The sequence below is a fragment of the Galeopterus variegatus genome, unplaced genomic scaffold (assembly GCF_000696425.1).
Source record: "Galeopterus variegatus unplaced genomic scaffold, G_variegatus-3.0.2 Scaffold411, whole genome shotgun sequence".
In the NCBI taxonomy this organism is placed as follows: domain Eukaryota; kingdom Metazoa; phylum Chordata; class Mammalia; order Dermoptera; family Cynocephalidae; genus Galeopterus; species Galeopterus variegatus.
The window spans coordinates 132,493-154,464 of NW_007726522.1; the positions used below are offsets into that span (position 1 = coordinate 132,493).

Consider the following 21,972-nt stretch of genomic DNA (forward strand, 5'->3'; position numbering starts at 1 on the left):
TAAATAAATAAATAAATGGCCCCACTCCAATGGAATCAGAGTCTCAGGGAATCAGGGCTGGGCATTAGTATATTTTTTTTAGTTCCTTAGTTGAATCTAATGTGTAGCCAAGGTTGAGATTCAATGCTCAAAGGTGTTTTCATCAGTCATAACGATGGTCCTGTTTACATATTACTTTAGAATAGAGTTTCTCAGCCTTGGCACTATGGACATTTGGGGTTGGATAGTTGTTTGTTGTGGGGGGCTGTCCTGTGCATTGTAGGATGCTTATTTAGCAGTATCCCTAGTCTCTACCCACTATAGGCCAGTAGCACCCCCTCCCCACTTGTGACAATAAAAAAATGTCTCCAGATGTTACCAATGTCCCCTAGTAAGTTGACATCACCTCTGGTTGAGAACTAGTGCCTTAAAAGAATTACTGAAGGTGCCACTTGCAGAAAATTTGCTTGCAAGGACAAATCTTTCCCTGCAACCTTTCTATCTGTGTTCTGGTAGTGTATCGATCAAATCTTTGTGAGGTTGTGGAGCAGGGCAGCTGACTGTGGTTTGCTTCGAGTGGAAAGTTGTGAGTGGTTGTACTGAAAAATTAATACATACCAACATAAATTGGAAACCTTCTGAGTATTCCTGTGAAATGGTGTTTAAGAGCATAGCCAAAAAAAAAAAAAGGCACACCTGGGACAAATCCCAACTGCAACATTTACTCACTGGCTTATCTTGGTTTTTCAGTTAGCTTTTAGTAACCAAAGCCACTCCAAAACTTAATGGCTTAGAATAACACCTCTCTTTCTTCTCTTTATTGCTCATGGGTCTGTGGGTCAGCAGATGGTTTTTCTGGTCTTGTGTGGGCTTACTCACTTATTTGTGGTCAGCTGCAGGTGCAGAAGTGGCTCTGTTGAACTTGGCTGGGCTCTGTCACAGGCCTGGGCTCTCATCCTGCAGAATGGCAATGATAAGGATTCCAAAAGAACGAGTGGAAAAGCATGAGGCCTCTTGAGGCCTAGGCTTGGAACTGGTCCATCATCCCATCCCCTGCATTCTTTTGGGCCAAACAGATCACAAGTCCAGTGGGTGGGAAAACAGATTCCTCTCTTAATGGAAGGATCTGCAAAGTCACTTTGCAAAGTGACCGCGCTGTGACAGACATGGAGGGATGGAGAGTTGTGGTCAGTCTACCACATTTGGGCAAGGTGTTGAACCTCATGAAGCCTCAGTTTTCTCATCTGTAAGATGGGGATAATGCCCCCTACCTCAGCCATGAAGATTCAGTAAGTGTGTAGTCAGTGCTTCCAAGTGACAGCTGCTATTCCTATCTTGTCATTCCACTCTTTAATATATTTCAATGGTTGCATTTCACTCGGTGAATGAAGTCAAAATACCTAAGTGCAACTAATAAAGCCTGAAGCATCATGCGTGCCCCCATTTTTGTCACTAATGCCGTGTCTTCCCCCTGGGATGCTCACCTGTCTCCTTGGCCACCTGGACAATTAGATGCAGATGAGATACAGTCTGCTCTAGGGCCTACGTCTTCCCTGCCTCCCCTCTTCCTGAGAAGAGATCATTATTCCTTCTTAATGAAGGTCAGCAGTGATTCCGGAGATGACACGCATAGAGCATTAGGTATCACTGAATCCTACAGGGAGAAAGTCATTCCCGCTTCGGTCTTGGGTCTGTTCTCCATCTCCAAACACCCCAGCCCCACTGCGCTATCCCCAGCCTCTGGTTTTTCTCATTTTCCTGAAGAAATGAGATTCAGATGGAAAAATACTGGCACAAGCTTGAGCGAGATTCTCTAATAAAGACACTGTGCATCACGCATGGGCTGCTACTGTTGCTATGGTGACAGCCACACTTTCTCCGAGACAGCTTGGGTCTGAAGGGAGGGTGGACCCTAGGGGAACAAGTGGATTTCTCCAAACTGTCATTCCCTCTCACCTTTCCAGTTTCTCTCACCTCCCCCTCTCCCACCAGCCCCCACACTTCCTTCGATAGCGCTGACAGGGGGTACCAGCACCCCCCTCCCCGCCATCGTAATTAGCATCTGGCTGTGAGCCCAGTTTCCTGCAGCACATTCCTCACCTTCCTCGCCAGCCAATCTCCTTTCCCCAGCATCCCTCCACCAGCACTGCCGCAGCTGCGGCACCAGCAAGGTCACCACCAACTCCAGCAATGACGAAGCACCCCTTTCCTCCATGGGTAGATGTGACACCAGCGAATGTCTCACTATCATCTGAGCCATTTGGGGTCATAAGATTGTGATTCTGAAAAAAGAGGTTGTCCCCTAAGAGGATGGGTAAGGCTAAACTCCAATTCTTGGAGGGGCTAAGAGACTCATTTGGCTTAGGCGTCATCAGTTAGGTTCTCCAGGACAGAGAGAACATAGCAAGGTGGCCATAAGACATCACAGAAGGGTGAGGAAAGAATCAGAAAAGTGTGTGTCCATGCATCCTGGAGCCTGGGGTACCGAAGACAGTGATGGCACTGACAAGAATGATCGAGGTCATAATCACAGTGACAACAGCACTATTTTTGAGCATTTCACTGTGTGCCAGACACGATGATAATCACATAACAGGCAACAGTGCGTGTAATCCTCGCACTGACTATGCAGTGGTGGCCCCGTGGTAGCTACTGCCACTACACCCATTTCACAGATGGGAATGTAAGGCCTGGAAAAGTTAAGTATCACACCCTGAGGAGACAATCACACAAATCCAAAATGTGGGACATTCTGCAAGACAACTGGCCTGGACCCTTCAAAAAGATCAGTGTCATTTACAAAAAGGTAGAAATCTTTTCTAGAAAAAAAGAATTAAGAGACAGGACCAAATGCAATTTCTGATCCTGGATTGGATCCTGACCAGAAAAATAAAAACAGCCATGAAGGACTTTTGAGGCATTTAGACTGCACAGGCTGAGTACTTAGGGGAGAAGTGTCATGATGCCTGTAACTTACTTATACATATACCCCCCCACACACACACATATGTAGCAAATACAGCAAAATATTAACAACTGTTGAATCGAAATGGTTCATCACTGAGTCATCATGCACTATTTCTTCAACTTTTCTGTGTATATGGAAACTTTCATAATAAAAATCAAGGCTCAAGGTCACACAGCAATGACATTTCAGAAGTGAACTCAGATCTGAGCCATCTTGCTTCAAAGCTATGTTCTGGAACAGGGCTCCACAGAGGGAGAGAGCTTTGCTCACCTAGAGATGCAGGAGGGTCCCCTTTGCAAGTGGCCACATCCCAGGCAAAGATAAGGAAGCAGGTCTGGCAGAGTGTGAGAATCCCACCACTTAAAGCAGAGAACCAACCTTCCAACTGTTGATGCAGGGAATATTTTGGGGGAGACAACTATGCGACTGTCACCAGCAGAAGGAACACAGCTGTGCATGAACACAGAAAAGTCCTCGCCCCGTGCAGCTTACCATGCATCCACCTTAGCTCATGCATCCACCATTCTCAGCAGCAGAGCCTGGCATCAGATACCGCCTGAAACACATTTCTGGGTGCAGCCTGGGAAGGGAGTTGCAATAATAGTCCATGATCGTTTTTGTTGCATTAAGAAAATATCGGCGATATCAGTAACAGCATCAACCGTGATGACATTGTCAGGGCCAGCCCGTGGCTCACTTGGGAGAGCGTGGTGCTGACAACACCAAGTCAAGGGTTAAGATCTCTTTACCAGTCATCTTTAAATAAATAAATAAACCGTGGTGGGGCCGGCCCGGTGGCGCACTGCTACAGTGCGCCGCTTGGGAGCGCGGTGGCGCTCCCGACGAGGGGTCGGATCCCACATACAGACCGGTTCCCGCTCACTGGCTGAGCGAGTTGTGGGCGCAACACCGAGGGTTGCGATCCGTTGCCGGACACGAAAAAAGACAAAAAGGAAAAAAAATAAATAAATAAACCGTGGTGACAATGTCAAGAGTATTTCTTAAAAGCACTATGTCCAAAATTTTCTTTCAAAACTAAATTTAACAAGTCTTAAAGGCTCTTGCTAAGACTGGTCATTTTCTCATTTTAGGAAAATAGGGCTGGTCGGTTAGCTCAATTGATTAGCACACAGCCTTCTTAAGACTGAGGTCTAAGGGTTCAGTTCCCCACACCAACCAGCTGCAAAAAAAAGAAAAGAAAATTATTCCAACTTGGTTGGTAATTGGAAAGAAAGAAAATAAAATTATAAAAGACTTGAACTTAATAAATATCTTTGTTGTTTTATCTGTGCTTTGCTCAAAATTTAGTACCACATTGCTAGCTTTGCTGGATATTCTTAGTTTCTAATTGATTCTTAATATGCCAGGAGTTAAGCAGTGGTTCTAATCCTGGTTGCATTTTAGAATCACCTGGGAATTTTTGGCACCTGCTGATCTCCAAGCACAATCTTACCAGGGTCTCTGAATGAAATGAGATAGGGTCTAGTCTGAAATATGCTGTAAAAACAGGGTTAGCGACCTGTACCGATTGCCTTTCTGCCCTCTTCCTCCAAATATTGGTTGGTTGTTTTTTGGCAGCTGGCCCACATAAGGGGATCTGAACCCTTGACCTTGCTGTTATAACACCACACTCTAACCAACTGAGACAAATGGCCAGCCCTCCAAATATTGGTTGAAGCATCTACTCAACTTTAACTACATTCTAGCAACACATATGTAGATCAACAAATTAAACTATTACATTATCAATTAATAAAAAAACAAAACCATGGGACTCAAAAATATTTAATAGCATGAGATGAATTACAAAGAAGAGCTCAGAAGAAAATGTTTCTCGTGAAACAAAGATTTACTGCAAAGAAGGCAGTGTGTTTTAAAAAATGGTCTATGCTCAATGAGATAAAAGGGTAGCTAATAGGCCAAGAGTGAAAATAAAAAAGTGGATACAAAGGAAAACACATTAACTTAAAAATTCCAGTGGAAGCAGGAAAAGCAGAAATAACACAGGAGAAAGTTGTATAAATGCAACAACGTTGGGAAATGCAGAGGAAATAACTCAAGAAATGAAAAAAATAATAGAAGAAAATGATTGTGGAGCTTCTGAGCTCAGTGCAGTTGGAAAGAACTGGCAGTGAAACTTTTTTTTCCCTGCTGAATAAACTAATGAATCTTTTATTTATTTATTTACTGGATATGCTTTTTCTTTTTCTTTTGTTTTTAATTGACACATAATACTTGTACATATTTATGGGGTGCAGTGTAATGTTTCCACACATGTATACATTGTGTAGTAATCAAATCAGGGTATTTAGCATATCCATCACCTCATACATTTATCATTTCTTTGTGGTGATAAATTCAAAATCCTCTCTTCTGCCTATTTCAAAACATGCAATACAGCATTGTGAACACCAGAACATTTTCTCCCTAACTGTAACTTTGTACCCATTAACCAATCTCTCGCTATTCCCCCACCCCCACCCTTCCCAGCCTCTGGTAACCACTACTCTGTTCTCTAACTCTAGGAGATCAACTTCTTTAGATTCCACCTATGAGTGCGGTCTTGTGGTATTTGTCTTTCTATGCTGGCTTATTTCACTTAACATAATGTCCTCCAGGTTCATTTGTGTTGCCACAAGTGACAAGATTTTAGGTTTTTATGGCTGAATAGTATTCCATTGTGTATGTATATCACAGTTTCTTTATCCGTTCGTCTGTTGATGGACACCTAGGTTGATTCCATACCTTGGCTATTGTGAATAGTGCTGCAATAAATATGCGAGTGCAGATACCTCTTTGACATACTGATTTCATTTCTTCAGGGCATATACCCAGCAGTGGGATTGCTGGATCATATTGTAGATCTATCTGTAGTTGTTTGAGGAACCTCCGTACTGTTTTCCATAATGGCTGTACTAATTTATAGTCCCACCAGCTGCGGATAAGAGTTTCCCCTTTCTTCAAATCCATGCCAGCATTTTGTTATTTCTTGACTTTTTGAAAATAGCCATTCTAATTGAGGTCTCATGGTGGTTTTGACTTGCATTTCCCTGATGATTAGTGATGTCGATCATTTTTTTTCATATACCTATTGGCCATTTGCATGTCTTCTTTTAAGAAATGACTTTTGCCCATTTTTAAATTAGATTATTTGGGGTTTTTTGCTCTTGAGTTGTTTGAGTTCCTTATGTATTCTGGATATTAATCCCTTATCAGATGCATAATTTGCAAATATTTTCTCTCATTCTGCAGACTGTCTCTTTATTCTATCGATTGTTTACTTTGTTGTGCAGAAGATTTTTAGTTGATGTAACCCCATTGGTCTATTTTTGCTTCTGTTACCTGTGCTTTTGAGGTCTTATCCAAAAAATTCTTGGCCAGACCAATGTTATGAAACATTTTCCCTATGTTTTCTTCCAGTAGTTGTATTGTTTGAGGTCTTACATGTAGGTCTTTAATCCATTTTGAGTTGATTTTGGTATATGGTGAGAGATAGGGGTCTGGCTTCATTCTTCTGCATGTGGATATCCAGTTTTCCCAGCACTGTTTATTGATGAGATTGTCCTTTCTGCAATGTGTGTTCTTGGCGCTTTTGTCGAAAATCAGTTGGCTGTAAGTGCGTGGATTTATTTCTGTGTTCTCTATTCTGTTCCTTTGGTCTATGTGTCTATTTTTATGCCAGTTGGCAGTGAATCTTAAAGCTAAAATTAATGATATAACACAGCAAACACAGCAATGGTTCATTCTTCAGAATCATTATCACAGGGGTGGGCGAGTACACAAACCGTCCTAGGGGGCACACAGTCATAGAAGATAAAAGTCGGGTTGAGGAACCATCACATCAGACCTGAAAGCATCATGAACCCCCTTAATGATTGGAACAAAGAAGCTCAGCCCTATTATGAGTCTCTCTCAAGGACTAAAGCCTGCAGGTTACAAATCATTTTTATTTACAACAACATTTTGCAAACTTACCTGTTTTCTTAAATGCAAGTCAATCTCTGGACATGTATTAATAAAAAATAAAAGGGGGGGATGGGAGTTGGGAGTTGGTTTAAAATAAAAACAAAACAGTTGTTTGGATATGGTTAGTCTAAAGGCAAGTGAAGCAAAAAAACCAGTGGCAAATTAGTTCAAAAAATCTTCAGTTCTGGGTACCTCTTTTCTAAATGCCTAATTCCCAATATAAGGCCAATTCAGGTCAAATGCTAATGTTTATAAATGGTCTACTTTTTAATTTCCATCTTGCGATTCCAAAATAAAATAGTATTAAATGATTTGGAGGGCCCACAGAGGGTGAGTTACCAGTTTGCCAGGGTGGCATTAATAATCTGGGACTAACTGGAAAGGGACTTTGCAAGTAACAGAGCAACCTGGATTTTAGATGCAAGTGGGACATACTTTCTTCTCCATTGCAACAGAGTTACACATAAAAGCAGGGAAATTCTTCAATGTATTGCAACAGAAGGTGAGGCCCTGTAAAGTGATCCTTTTAAGCATTATTTATGCTATTCAACTCTCCCCTCCCCAACATGCACACATCAGTCCAAATCTGAACGATCCCATGGAGCGATCTTTTTTTTAAAAGGATCACAAGAAAGATTTTGGAAAGGCTGCTAAAGTAACCATCTCATTCAAGCCACCCAAATTCTCCAACCAACACTCCCAATTTCATGTAGTTTTCTGATCCCAAGGCGGGGGAAATTTTTTTTAAACAGCACAAGGCCCATGGTGGACAGAGAGAATGCACTGGACTTGCAAGAGATTAGGAAAGTTATTTTGCATGAGAAAAGCTCTGATACTTCCTACTGAGCTAGTAAATTTCCTAAGATTTCAGTTGCTAAAGGACATGGATGCATTTTAGCTTTAAAAGAGGGTATCTCATATCTAAGAGAGGATTCATTTTATATATGGAATAGTGAGTACCCACATGGGGTCTAGAAATTCACACCACCTCGCCCTTCGTGCTCCTGGAGACCTCTGCTTCTGTGCCTACCAGAGGGTGTGCAACTTCACAATCACAGGGTCCAGGAGGATGTGCCACCGGTGGCTTTTCTTCCCACTCTTTCTCCCACTTACCACAAGCAATCCTTTTCATCTCGCCTGATGGAACTACTCCCAACCAATGCAGTAGGTCAGAATGAAAAAGGAAAGGCTGTCAGTCTCTCAGACACTACAATAACTTCAAGGATGGACATTTAATTCAGATAATGCCTCAGAATTCTTCTATGTGCCAAGAGGATAAAAAGAGTCAAGAATGATTTACCCCGCCTGTCTTCACCCCTGCATCACTCCTCAGCCTTCTCCTCGCCCCACTCCCCACCTCTGAAACTGTTCTCAGTAGTGTCACCAGTGATCTCCTTTTTGCATCATGGAAACTTCTTGACTTCTTGACCATGTTTGACATAGCTGATCACTCTTTTTCTTTCAGTTCTCTTCTCCTGCAGAATCCATTACATCCCCTCCTGTCTCTGCTCTTTTATTTTTTCTCTTCTCTTTTTCTTTTTACCTTCTCTTTCCTTTTGCCCATCCTTTAGATGTTCTTATTCCTCAGGGTTCCACTAGTCTTCTTTTTTTTTTTTAGACTAGTCAAGTGCAGTAGTAAGAAGGGGAAAGAGTAAAACAAGGAGTTTGATCTGTAACTGACTGTGAACGATCAATTGAAACATCTCACTACCTTCGGACCAGGCTCCACTAGCCTTCTTTTCTCTGCACAGCACTGGTGTGGCTTTAAAGATCACCACCCTGCCACTGACTTCTCGTCATCTGTCTCCTGTTCAGGCATCACTCCTGAATTCCTCAACTGGTGTCCAGTTACCTCCTGAACATCGCCTGGTTGTCCTACAGATTCCTTAAATCTGACGTGTCCAACACTAGGCTTCTTATCTTTCCCTAAATCTAATCCCCCTCCAGTTTTCTTGCTGTCAGGGAAAGGCACCAGCATCCACCCATTACACAAACTTAAAACACAGGAGTCATCCTGAGCTGCTCCACTGCTTTCATTGCCACATACAATCCATCACAGACCATGGTGAGTCCACCAGTAAAGCTGCTCGAGAGCCACGTGGCCACTGTCTTGTTCCTATGTGCATCTTCTCTCTAGCTGCCTTCTCTCTGCTGTGCTGTAAACTCCACCAGGGCTGAGCTTTGTCTGTTCTGTTCACCCTTTTACCCCAGTACCTACAATGATGCCTGAGCACAACATAGGTGCTCAGTGCACACTTGTTGAATTGATGAGCGACTCTTCCATCAGCACCCACCTCGATCTGCTTAGACTTCCTCTGTTTTCTCTCTTCCTGTTCATCATTCATGCAGTTGCTGGTTATCTTTCCCATGGTAGGTCTCCTCCAAGAGGGCCCCTGGTGATTCTTCTGATACTCATGCCCTCGTGTAATCCCCTCCCCTTGAGTGTGGGCTGGATGTAGTGAATCACTTCTAATGAATAAAGTACAGTAAAGTGATGGGATGTCACTTCCAAGAGGAGGGGACAAAAAGACTGTGGCTTCCATCTCGTGTGCCCTTTCTTGCTTGCCCTCTCTGAAGACAGATAGCTACTATGTTGTGAGCTGTCCTAGGGACGGGTCCACATGGTGAGGAACTAAGGAAGAACCACCAGCCAACAGCCAGCAAGGAGGTCTGCCAACAGCCATGTGGATTCTCCCCGACTTGAGTCACCAGATGAGACCATAGTCCTGGCCAATACCTTGATTACAGCCTTGTGAGAAACTGTGAGATAATAAATGTTGTGGTATTAAGCTGCTATATTCTGGGGAAATTTGTTATAGATAACTAATACATGACCTAAGGCTCAGTTTCAAACTCCAAGCTCTAAACCCTCTAACAGCCTAAATTAACCATGATATATCTACACCGTGAAATACTACGGAGTGGTTAAGAGAGACTGTCAATCTTTAAATACTAATGTGAAATGACCTTTAAGACATTGTATTTTAAAAAGCAAGGTGCAGAGAAATATTTATTGTAGGATATCATTCACGTAAAAGAAAAGATATAATGTAACACATGATATATTAAATATTTTCTATACCTACCCATGAATGTATGTAAATGAATGGAAATAAGTTTGGAGGTAAACATATCAGATGATAGCAGTGGTTTCCTTGGGGTGCTTTAGAAGGACTTAAACTTTGTCTACAGGTTTAGAAGTTTTCACGTAAAGAAAATATATACAACTTTTGTAATAAAAAGATAAATATTATTTTAAAAGGAAGGAGGTGGGCATAGAGGTTTTACTGCTCAAAATGGAAATTTTCTTTTATTTAGTAAAGTTCATTCCAATAAAACTGAAACAATACAAGACTGTATCAAATAGAAAGTAAGAGTCTGTAATAGTCCCGTCTTCTTAATTAATCATTATTAACAGTGTGTTTTATATTCCTCCGTACTTTTTTCTAAATCTAATAAATAACAATGGGATCTTATTTTACTTACTGTTCTGTAAACTGATTTTTTTCTGTTAATGATATACATTTTCTTTTTTTTTTGGTAGCTGACTGGTATGAGGATCAGAACCCTTGACCCTGGTGTTGTAACACTGTGCTCTAACCAACTGAGCTAACTGGCCAGCCATATTAATGAAATATTTTGGACATCTTTCTATAATTATACATATGGAGCTACTTTTTTTTTTTGCATAGCTGTATATCATTCCATCACGTACACGTGTTGTTATTCAGCTGCTAAAATGTAAGCTCCATGAGAACAGAACTTCACCAGGCTTGTTTACTGTTCTTCCTTAGAGGCTAGAACAGTGTGTGAAACTTAATAGGTACTCAGAAAATACCAGCTGAGTGAATTAATTTAACTAGTCAACTATTGATAGACATCTGATTTGACTCCACAACAGTAGATTGCTATTTTCACATTAATGTGATTATTTCCTTGAGATGCATTCCTAATGATTAAATTACTGGGTCAAAAGGGATGAATATTTAAAAATCTCAAAACAAGTTGCCAAATTCCTCTTCATCCAGCTTGTAGTATATTGCAATCCTACCCATCAGTATATAAAAAGACATATATCCCCAACACCCCCACCAGTGTGGGATAAAGTTCATCTCTGACATCAGTCATGATGGGGTACTCAACTATAAATACAGTGTAGAGAAATAGACAGCAGCTGTTTCGTGAAACTGAGCAGAATGCACTGAGTCTATCAGGTATGCTTGGGAAATTAATTTAAATGAAGAGTTCATCAGTCAGGGTCCTAGCAGGAAAGACACAGCATGCTCAAATTAGGTCATTTAAGGAGGATTTAATAGAGGGACTCCATGCAAAGGGAGGACAGGTTGACAGAAAATCACAAGGATCCACAGGGACTGATTACAATGGGCTCCGTTACCACCCCTTAGGCCTAAGGGGGTCAACACTTAGTCACCACTAAGGGGAATGGTGACTCCTGGATCCTGGAGACTGAGAAGCCTATGTAGAGAGGCACCTGGACAGGAGCTGGGACCTTAAGGCAGCCTGCATCCAGAGTCAGCACAGAGAGTAAATACCCAACCCCACTTTCCTCCCTCCCCCAATCATCTTCTGGGGCTCCCTATTGATCGTAACCAATGGTAAGCCAGAGGGCAAGGGAGCCCCTTGAATAGTCCAGACACTCGGCCTCCCAAGGCACAGGGCATTGAGCACGCACTAAGTGTTCAATAAATGTGTCATTGAACTTAACCCTCACAATAATCCTTCAAGATATTCGCTTACATTCCAGTGGGAAACTGAGGCTCAGAGGATTAATTAACTTGCCTAAGGTCACACACACAGCTAGTTTTGGAGGCTCCAAAGCCCAGTGCTCTTGAGTGCTCTGGAGCATGGATCTGTAGACAAGGAGTTGACATGACTTGCACAAACACATTATCAAATATTGAAATCTCCCAACACAGTTCTGGTGGCAGGAAAAGACGCTCCTGCAGTTTTTATGACCTGCGAGGTGGTGGTAGCTCAGGTAAGGCTCAGCGGAAGACTCGCAGTTCTCCACATCTCCAATAACATCACCTACTAGCTGTGGGAAATTCCTTAGCTCTTACCTCTGTCCTCAGTTTCCTCACCTGTAAAGTGGGGATAATCATAGTCTATACCTCAAAAGGTGGTTGTAAGGACTCAGTGAGTTAAAACCTGTGGAGTGCCCAGCACATATGCAGTCAAACGCTCTAGCACAGAGCTATAATAGCCCCTATGGCCAGTACATACGCACCGTATTAGGTATAAAGGTGTTATCACCTGTGTCAACGCTAACTCGCAGAGAACTGCTGCTTCCTGGCCTTAGTTCTCCTTCAAAGGTCCTGATGTATAATCTTAATTAGATTCTGCACCCCGAAGCCAGGAGCATCTTGTCCAGGCCTCATTGACCTTCTGTACAAAGCCAGACAGTAAATATTCTCAGCTTTCTGGGCCATACATCTCTGCTGCAGCTCTTCAAAACTGCCATCATAGCACAAGAGCAGCCATAGACAACCTGTTAATAAATGGGTGCGTCCGTGTGTCAATAAAACTTTATTCATGAGCACTGAGATTTGAATGATACATGTCACAACATAGTATTCATCTTTTGATTCATCTTCAATGATTTAAAAATGTAAAACCACTTTTGATTCAAGGGCCATACAAAAACAGGCAGTGGGCCCATTTAGCCTTTAGTTTATAGTTGGCCAACACCTAGTCTAGGCCCCTTCAGACACGGCAGACCCCCTAACAGTGCACATAAAATTTGGCTTTCTTCTGTACTCACTCTGAGTCAGGCCTGGGAGCAAACCGCACCTCTTCCAATTAGAGATTGATCTCCCTGGTCCCTATGTGATCCAGCCTCTGGCACCTGCCTTCATGCTTCTGGGAACTTCAGCCCCTCTGTCCTTCTTCCACTTCTTCCAAGGGTCCAACTCCTTCCCAACTCAGGGCTTCCAGAGGAGCCATCCCTCTGGCTTGGAAGCACCTGCCTGTCCACAAGCTGCATGATTTGGGGATTGCAGTTGCCTTCTTTCCCATTGTACTTCGGGGAACCAACATAATACCTAGCATACAGTAAGTGCTCAGTAAATGTCCATCAAATTTAACCCTGCTACAGTCTTTCAAGGTCATGGCTTATAGACCAGTGGGGAAATTGAAGCTCAGAGAGATTAATGTGCCCAAGGTCATACTGCATTTTATTTTTTAGGTGTAGCCATGTGGGGTTTTTTTGTTTGTTTTGGGGAGTTTTTGGTGGCTGGCCAGTACAGTGATCTGAACCCCTGGTATTGGTTTTACCAACACCACACTGTAATCAATGGAGCTCACCGGCCAGCCCCTCGTACTGCATTCTTAAGTGCACCGATCTGTTTCCCAAGTACTCTCAAAGTGCCATAGATTCTGGTGCCACCATCAACTATTTGGTGACCTTGAGCAAGTGACTTCACCTCTGTGCCTCAGTTTGTTCTTCAGTAAAATAGTATAGTAATAACTTCTTACTGGGTCGTCGTGAGGATTGAATGAGTTAACAGATCTAAAGTTCATAGGAACGTGCCTGGCATGCAGCAAGTGCGATATAAGCGTTAGTTTGGTTGTGTTGTCAGCGTTCAGCCCCCAGCTGTGACAGAACCAGAGGGGATCTTAGATCTGGGCACAGAATGTCTTCTCCTTCAGCCCTGGGTTGACACTACCCCGGGGACTCTGCGTGACTGGAGTTGCCACTCAAGCCATGGTGCTGAGGGCCCTTGGAGGAACGTTCCTAATGAAAACCAGGACCTCTCAGACTAGGACGTGAGGCTACCCTGGCTTCGTGGGGGTTAAGTCCAACCAGAACGTGTTTATTTTCCCCTGTGTCTGGAAGGGCCTCCCTGGTCTCCATGGCAACCCGACTTCCTGTCCTGGTTTTCTCTTGGATGAGATACCTACTGAATGCAGAGGCGTCTGGGCTAAAGCGTGGGGTGGAGGCCAGTGTTGGGGCAGTTTCCTTCAAGTGCCTCCCCCACGCAGGCCGAGTGGCCAGCCTGGCCGGGGCCCGTGTCACAAGAACCTTTGTTTACCAGTCTGGACATCCAACTTAGGGTGAAGTTGTGGAATCCTGCCCGGAATCCTCCTTAGGCGTCATTTTCTTTCCTTCTCCATTTTTGAGGGTTTTTTTTCCCGCCTGAGGCTGAGGAAACAGAGGGTCATGCACATCCCCAATTTGCTAAGAATATATCTAAACCCTGTTAATCACAGGCCATACCCCATGTCTGGGCACTTCACTAATAATTATTTATTTGTTCATTCATTCATTGTTCATTTGATTCATTCAGCAAATATTTGCATCGTAGATTAAATGCCAAAATGGTGCTGGAGCTGAAGAAACAAAGAGGAATAGATCCAGTCCTTTCTCTCAAGAAGCCTCTCTACTTGGTGAGTGGAGACAGGCGTGTAAATAACTAAACACTACACAATATGATCGGCGCCTTGGCAGAGGCCTCTGCAGGGGTGGTATGGGGTCATGATGCCAAGCACAGTCTCTGCTATCTGCCTGTATTCAGATTCTGCTCCTAAACTGTGGCCTCAGGCAAATCCTACCCTGAGCCTCAGTCTTCTCATCTGTAAAGTGGGGATAATGATGGTATTCACTTGGGAGCATATACAGAGTGGTGGTTAGGAGTCTGCATTCTGGAGTGGGACTGACTGGTTCAGATCTCAGCTCAATCACCTACTAGCTCTGTGTCCTTGGGCAAGTTACTTATCCTCTCTGTTAAATGGAGACTGTCCTAGGGCCCACTTCACAGAGCTGTTTGAGGATTAAATAAGCAAATGTGTGCACTTAGAACAGAGATCTTCGACCTGTCTGTATCACTACCACTACCTCAAGGGACCCTGAGAGCTCACAGGAGAGAGATATTGGATCTCCCTGGAAAATTGAGAATTGGGGTGAGGTTGTTGGGCAGTGAGGGAGGCCTTACCAGAGGAGGTGATATCTAGATAATTAGCTATTTATATAATTATCTGGGGGGTTTTTTGTTTTTTTTTTTTTAAAAGATGACCAGTAAGGGGATCTTAACCCTTGACTTGGTGTTGTCAGTACCACACTCACCCAGTGAGCGAACCGGCCATCCCTATATGGGATCCGAACCCATGGCCTTGGTGTTATCAGCACCGCACTCTACCGAGTGAGCCACAGGCCAGCCCCTATAATTATCTGTTCAATGTCTATATCTCTCCTACCTCCTTGATGTTGAGATCATATCTGTCCCATTTCACTGTCTTATCTCCACCTCCTGCCACAGCCCATGGAGCTGGAGATCAATGAATGTATGAATGACCGAATGACTAAAGGATGAAGTCTAACCTCTATCATGGCATTCAAGGTCTTTTACAATTTGACTAAGACCCACTTAGTCTAATTTCTGGAAATTCTTTCTTTTTTTTTTTTTTGTGTCCGGCAACGGATCGTAACCCTCAGCGTCGCGCCCGTACCGGACCGGGACCGGCAACGGGATCACAACCCTCGGTGTTGCATCCGCACCTCGCTCAGCCAGTGAGCGGGAACTGGTCTGTATGTGGGATCCGAACCCTCAGCGGGAGCATCGCCGCGCTCCTAAGCGGCGCACTATAGCAGTGCGCCACCGGGCCGGCCCTGGAAATTCTTTCTGAACCTACCACCCCAGGCTCTAGTTGTAACAAACCTTCAGAAGTCATGGCTTAGTAATATTGTATTGTATATTTCAAGATAGCCGGAAAAGAATATCTTGAGTGTTATAACCTCAAAGAAATGATAAATGTTTAGGTGATAGATATGCTCACTATTCTAAATAGGTCATTACATAATACATGCATTATTGAATCAACAAACTATACCCCATAAATATGTACAATAAAAAAATTAAAATTTTTTAAAACTTAAATTAAAAAAAAGTCATGCTTTGATAGGTTGTTCCAACTTTCTGGGACATCCTTCTTTTTTTTTTTTTTAAAAGATGACCGGTAAGGGGATCTTAACCCTTGGCTTGGTGTTGTCAGCACCATGCTCAGCCAGTGAGCAAACCGGCCATCCCTATATAGGGATCCGAACCCGGGGCCTTGGTGTTATCAGCACCACACTCTCCCGAGTGAGCCACGGGCTGGCCCTGGGACATCCTTCTTTTCTTCCCTAGCAGGTGAAACCCTGCTCATTCGTTTATTCCTCTACTTGCATTTATCCAAAATAACAGTTGTGATCACTGTTTGAAGGAATTGCGCTCAGGACATGATGAGATACATTGTGAAGGACAGTGTGTTACCTCCTCGACACCCTTTTCACTGGCTCTCCACCATTCTGGAGCCTCTTGAGGCATTGCTCCTCAGCTCCAGGGCAGTAGAAAAAGTATGAGACTGATTGACTAATCATATATCATCCTCTGTGTCAGCAATTGATTGAGAAATCCAGAACTAGGTCAATCAGAATATGCCATTCTCTTAGAGACAAAGGTTGGTTTAAGACTGGGCAATGACCCAAGTCAGTCCGGTGAGTCCCAGAGGGAGGTCAGACAAGTGTTCATGACCCTTAAGAGAGGGCCTCGAGATGCACTGGTCTCTCCTGGACATCATCAAGTGAAGACATGAGGCCTTCTCTCTACAAGCCTATGAAGGAAACCTATGTAGGACTGAACCAAGGCAAATGGATTAGGAGCCACTGGGTCAAATCAAACTTGATGTCTATTCTGAATCTGGACTCTTTATGGAATTCAACTGTTTCCACATTGTTTAAGCCAATTGCAGGTATGTTTTCTGGTTAAAAAAAAAAATTGCCAGGAGCATCCCAACCGGTATAAATATGTTACATGGGAATCTCACCTGGACAGGGTTGGCATTGAGCCAAGTCCTAGAAATATTAACCATAAAGAGGCAGCATAGGCTCTTGCAGAGGAGAGTGATGTGACCAGATCCAATGCTTTAAACACAGCCCTCTGCTTTTTTCTGCCCTCTGCTTTTTTCTGCTGGACTCGGAAATGTGCAGATAGAAGCCTACGAGAGATGAGGTCAAGGGAAATTGAGTTATGATGATGCAGGCCACAGGGACGAGTTCCTGGGAGAGGAGCACACCTGGCATGAGCAAAAGCAAGGCTGGTGCAGCAGAGTGAATGAGGAGGAGAGAAGCAAGGGTGAGTTCAGAGGGGCAGGCAGAGGCCAGACCTTGAGGGGCCTGCTGGGCCATGGGGAGGGGCTTGAGTTTTCCTCTCAGAAGCTATGGGGAGGTTTTGAGCAGAGGAGTCATATGAACTGATTCACACTTTTAAAAGATCACTGTGGAGATGAGACTGGGAGTGAGGGACTGGGCTGGAGGCAGAAGTAAAATGAGTTAGGAGGGCACTGCAGTCATCAAGGTAGAGAAGACAGTGGTGTGGACCAGGGTTGCAGCTGTGGTGAAAAAATATTTGGCATGGCCTGTTTGAGAATGGAGCCAGAGCGAAAGAAACAATGTCTAGGGAGTTGCTTCTGATGACATCATTTGAGCCCCTGGATCCAGCTATGCCTGAAGCTATTTACCCCAACCTTTAAAATGATGTCAGCCAATACATTCTATTTTATGCTTTAAAAAGAAAAAAAGAAAAGAGGGCTGGCTGGTTAACTCGGTTGGCTGGAGCATGGTATTATAACACCAAGGTCATGGGTTTGGATCTCCCTACCAGCCAGCCACCAAATAAAGAAAAACAGCCCTCTTGTGGCAGCGAGGAAGGTGGTCAGGATATGAGACTGGAGGCAGGACCATGGCGCAAGGGGACATGTGGTGTAGTTATGGACCAAGGAGAAATGATTGAAGGAGACACCTAGGACCAGAGACTAAAGTGTACACATTGATAAGGATTCTTCCTCATATGAGTGTTCTTAGATGTAGCACCACCTGACAGGCCTGGAGAAAAGTTAGGAATATTCATTCATTCAACACATTTTTATTGAGCTATTAGGTGCTGGTACTGTGCTAGTCACTGGGGATATAGCTGTGAACAAGACAGACACAGATTGCTGCGTTTAGAGAGCTTACATTTTAGTGGAGGGACAGACAATAAGCAAAATGAATAAGAACATGTGTAAAGATGATTACAAAATGAAAAAAAATTTTTTTTTTGATGGCTTGCTGGTATGGGGATCCGAACCTGTGACCTTGGTTTTAGAAGGCTATGCTCTAACCAAAGGAAAAAAAATTTAAAGCGAAAATAAATAGGAAGAATCAGGGAAGGGAGATTATTTAGCCAGAAGTTCCCACTCCATGGTCTTCAAAAGTAGAGTTTTTCCCTCAACAAAAAGCTTCAAGAAATGGTACATTTCTGTATTCTGTGGCTGACCAGGTACAAAAAAGTACTACTGTGATAAAATAATCCTAATATTCATCGGGTGCCTACTCTATGAAAACCAAAAGTGTTGTTTGAATCTGTTCACAACTATTATTTTACCTAATCTCCATTTTTAGATCACAGAAGCAAGTCAGCGATATAAAGTAAGCTGCCCAAAATAGCGCAGTGACAACAGTTCTGAACCCAGATCTGTTCAGCGCTAAGCCCTTTGCTCTGCTTTCTGACTGTATAGTGCCAACTTGTAGAGTAACTCCTCTTAATTCCAAATTCATGTTCTTCGGCAACTATGATCAGTAATATTAGATAAGACAATGAAAGAGAGAATGAATTCCCTCAAAGGCTATGTTTAGTTAGATAAATGAAACCTTCAAATGTCTTCCACGAGAGGAAATACCAAGGTCTCAGGAGGTACTGCTCTCAAGACCTGGCTAGCCTTTCCACTGATCAGTATTCTGGATTACCTTTCTCTCCATTGCCCACGTTTCTCCCCTTTTTGATTCCAGAGTCACAGTCTCAGCGGGGCTGCCTGGAGTTTGTTGGAGGACTGCAACAGACCCAGCAAGGTAATGATCTTTGGTACTCGGAGCTGTGACTCGACCATATTTCAGAGAAAGGACTCCCTGTCTCTTTCTTGTACAAAAGAAACCATGTAGCTATAGTAACCTCATTTTAAAGACCCTAGGGTCAAAAAGCAAAGCAGGGCTGTCCAATTAGTTCACTGGATTAGAACATAGTGTTGATAACACTAAGGTCAAGGGTTCGATTCCTTGCCAAAAAAAGCGTGTTTTGTGGACACCTGGGCTGCTTGTGTCTTCTCCCACTCATTTTTTCTTTTTTTCAATTGTAAGTTAACTTGATAGAAAATTATTTTGATTGTGTACATAATATTTGAATATATTCTCCATTTAAAAAGTGAAAACATAACAGATAAGACTAAAGCCCCCTCTATCTGCCACTGCCAATCCTGGGTTTCCCTTCTGTATTAGCCCATTTTCTGTTGCTTATAACAGAACACCTGAAATTGGGTAATGTATAAAGAACTGGAATTTATTTCTCAACAGTTTTGGAGGCTGGGAAGTCCAAGGTCAAGGGAGCATATCTGGTGAAGGCCTTCTTCCTTCCGGACTCTCTGCAGAGTCCCGGGGAGGTGCATGGTGTCACACGGCAACAGGGCAAAAGCGCGTGTTGATGTGTTCACTTGCTCTCCTTGTAAAGCCACCAGTGCCCCTCCTGTGGTCACCCACTCATCTATTAACCCATTAACCCGTTAATCCATAAACAGATTAATCCATTCATAAGGGTTTAGCTCTCATGATCCAATCACCTCTCAAAGGCCCCACCTCTCAACACTGCCACACTGGAGATCGAGCTTCCACGTGAGCGTTGGAGGGGACAAACATGTAGACCATAGCATCTTCCCTGCCCCTGTTCAGTAAGTTTAGTGTGTGTCCTTCCAGATGATTTCCTAAGCATTTTCTTTTTCTATAAAATCTATGAGGGCACCTCAAAAAGTTTGTGGAAAATGGAATTAAAAGATAATATGAGGGCTGACCGGTTAGCTCAGTTGGTTAGAGCATGGTGTTATAACAGCAATGGTTCAGATCCCCATACCAGCCAAAAAAAAAAAAAAAGATAATACAAATCTTTCCATGGACATTGTGAAGACCCCTCATATGCGCTTAATGCATTCTTTTCTTTTTACATAAATAGCGTCACACTATACTTGTAGTTCTGAAATGTACACTCTTTGTTTAAAAGATAGTCAACCCTAGGTATGTAACACCTCACCAGGAGCCGTTTTTAGTGAAAACCCAGGGAGAAAAACTAATATTTATCATGTTCCAGTAGGTGCCAGTTACTGCACTAAACCATTTATCACGAATCTTAGAGGTCTCAGATTTGAGTCAAAGCTGTATTTACCCTTGGGTAATTTATAATAATTTAATAATAATAATACTATGAAAAGGAATAATAATAAATGCATTCATACTGTGGCAAGATAATTTAGTGAAATATTAATTTATGTTTTGTTTCCTGTGGATTCTTCCCTCCCTTGCTCCAAGAAGGAAACTAGATTTTGTATTCTCTCACCAGGAGGGGATTGGTTAACGGGATTGGAAAAAAGCAGAATAACCCCAAAACAACTCCCATTTCTGGCTTTGTTTTTCAAAATATTATTTATTATGGGTTATGTGTTGTGTCATCTCTAAAGACAAGGGAGAGACTCAAGCATCTCTGATGGAGGGAGGCGGAGCAGTGAAAGTGGGGAGTGCAGTGGGGCCCCCAGGACCAGAAATGGGCCAGAGACTGGCAGATCATCCAAGAACAGAGGACACATGTCCCATCTCTTACAACAGCCTGGGAAGGTGGCAGTGCTTTAGAGGAAAATAACTTCTTGGTGGATGTTTGGACTGTTGTTGCCTTGGGCTCCCAGCTTAGCCAAGGCCCCTGGTCCTGAGCCCGACACAATAGCAGCCAAGCCACCCATCTTCAAAAACCCAATATGTGGATTCAGATAATGGCCCTGACTGCAGTGATCCAAAAAGAGCTGAGAGCCCTCCCAAGACCATTGCCCACTAATGACAGAATCTAAACTCCCAGCAGGTCCGGTGAGCTGTTGGGACCCTGATTAAAAATAAAAAAGAAAATACAAAAACTGTTTTTCTCTGTTCTCACACCACAATCAACACGGAATACTACTGTGACCAAATGTATGGGGTTTATCCCCGCATACCAAGCAAACAATCAGTTCTGTACTAGACACCAGCTGGGTGTCCTCCAATTCAATTCCAACACTGTCTACCTGGAGATAGTGTCGGATCCCACAGATTGAGGGTTCAGTGCCCAAGACCATCCGCACTTCAGATGCTGGTTGCAAGTCCAGGCCTCTGGAAATTCTGACCAATCAGCTATAAATCAGGGTTCCCATGACCCCCTCCATGGGTTCGATTAATTTGCTAGAGCAACTCACACAACTCAGGGAAACACCTACCTAAATTCAAAAGTTTATTTCAAAGGGTATTTTAAAGGATACAAATAAACAGCCAGATGAAGAGATACACAGGGCAAGGTCTGGAAGGGTCCCAAGTGTAGGAGCTCTGCCCCCATGGAGTTGGGGTGTACCAACCTCCTGGCAAGTGGATGTGTAAGCCCTTGCCTGTTCACTGTCCCCAAGTTTCTCGAACCCAGTCCTCTGGGTTTTTATGGAGGCTTCATTACATAGCATGTTTGACCAAATCATTGGCCACTGGTGACCAACTTAATCTTCAGCTCCTCTCCCCTCCAGGAGGTGGGAGAGTCCCAACCCTCTAATCCCGCCTTGGTCTTTCAGATGACCAGCCCCCATCCTGATACTAGCTAGGAGCTTCCAGCCCTCCATCAACTCAGCAGACAAAAAGACATCACTTTGGAGATTCTAAAGCTTTTAAGAGTTGTATGCAGGAAATACATATTTCATGGTATCACAGGCCCCCACAGATTTAATTTGATTTTGGAAAAAAACGCAAACTAATGTGACATCCCATGTACCTGTGTGTGCTGGGCTCCGTGCAAAGCACTTCTCACACACTGTCTCATCTAATCCCATAATGAAGGCATCTCTGTTTTCCCTCCTTTGTAGCGGATAAAATTGAGGCTCTTGGAAGTGAGGTCAAGCACTTAGCAAGTGGTGGGAGGTGAATTCAACCCCAAGGGTGCCTGATGCTGAAGCCCATACAACCATCCCAAGTTATGATGTCT

At 43.4% G+C, this 21,972-nt stretch overlaps 1 pseudogene; it reads right to left on the reverse strand.

Annotated features, from left to right (window-relative positions):
* LOC103587067 overlaps positions 1 to 9,282 on the reverse strand; it is a 31,104-nt pseudogene extending 21,822 nt beyond the window's left edge.
* Between the last annotated feature and the right edge of the window lie 12,690 nt (positions 9,283 to 21,972).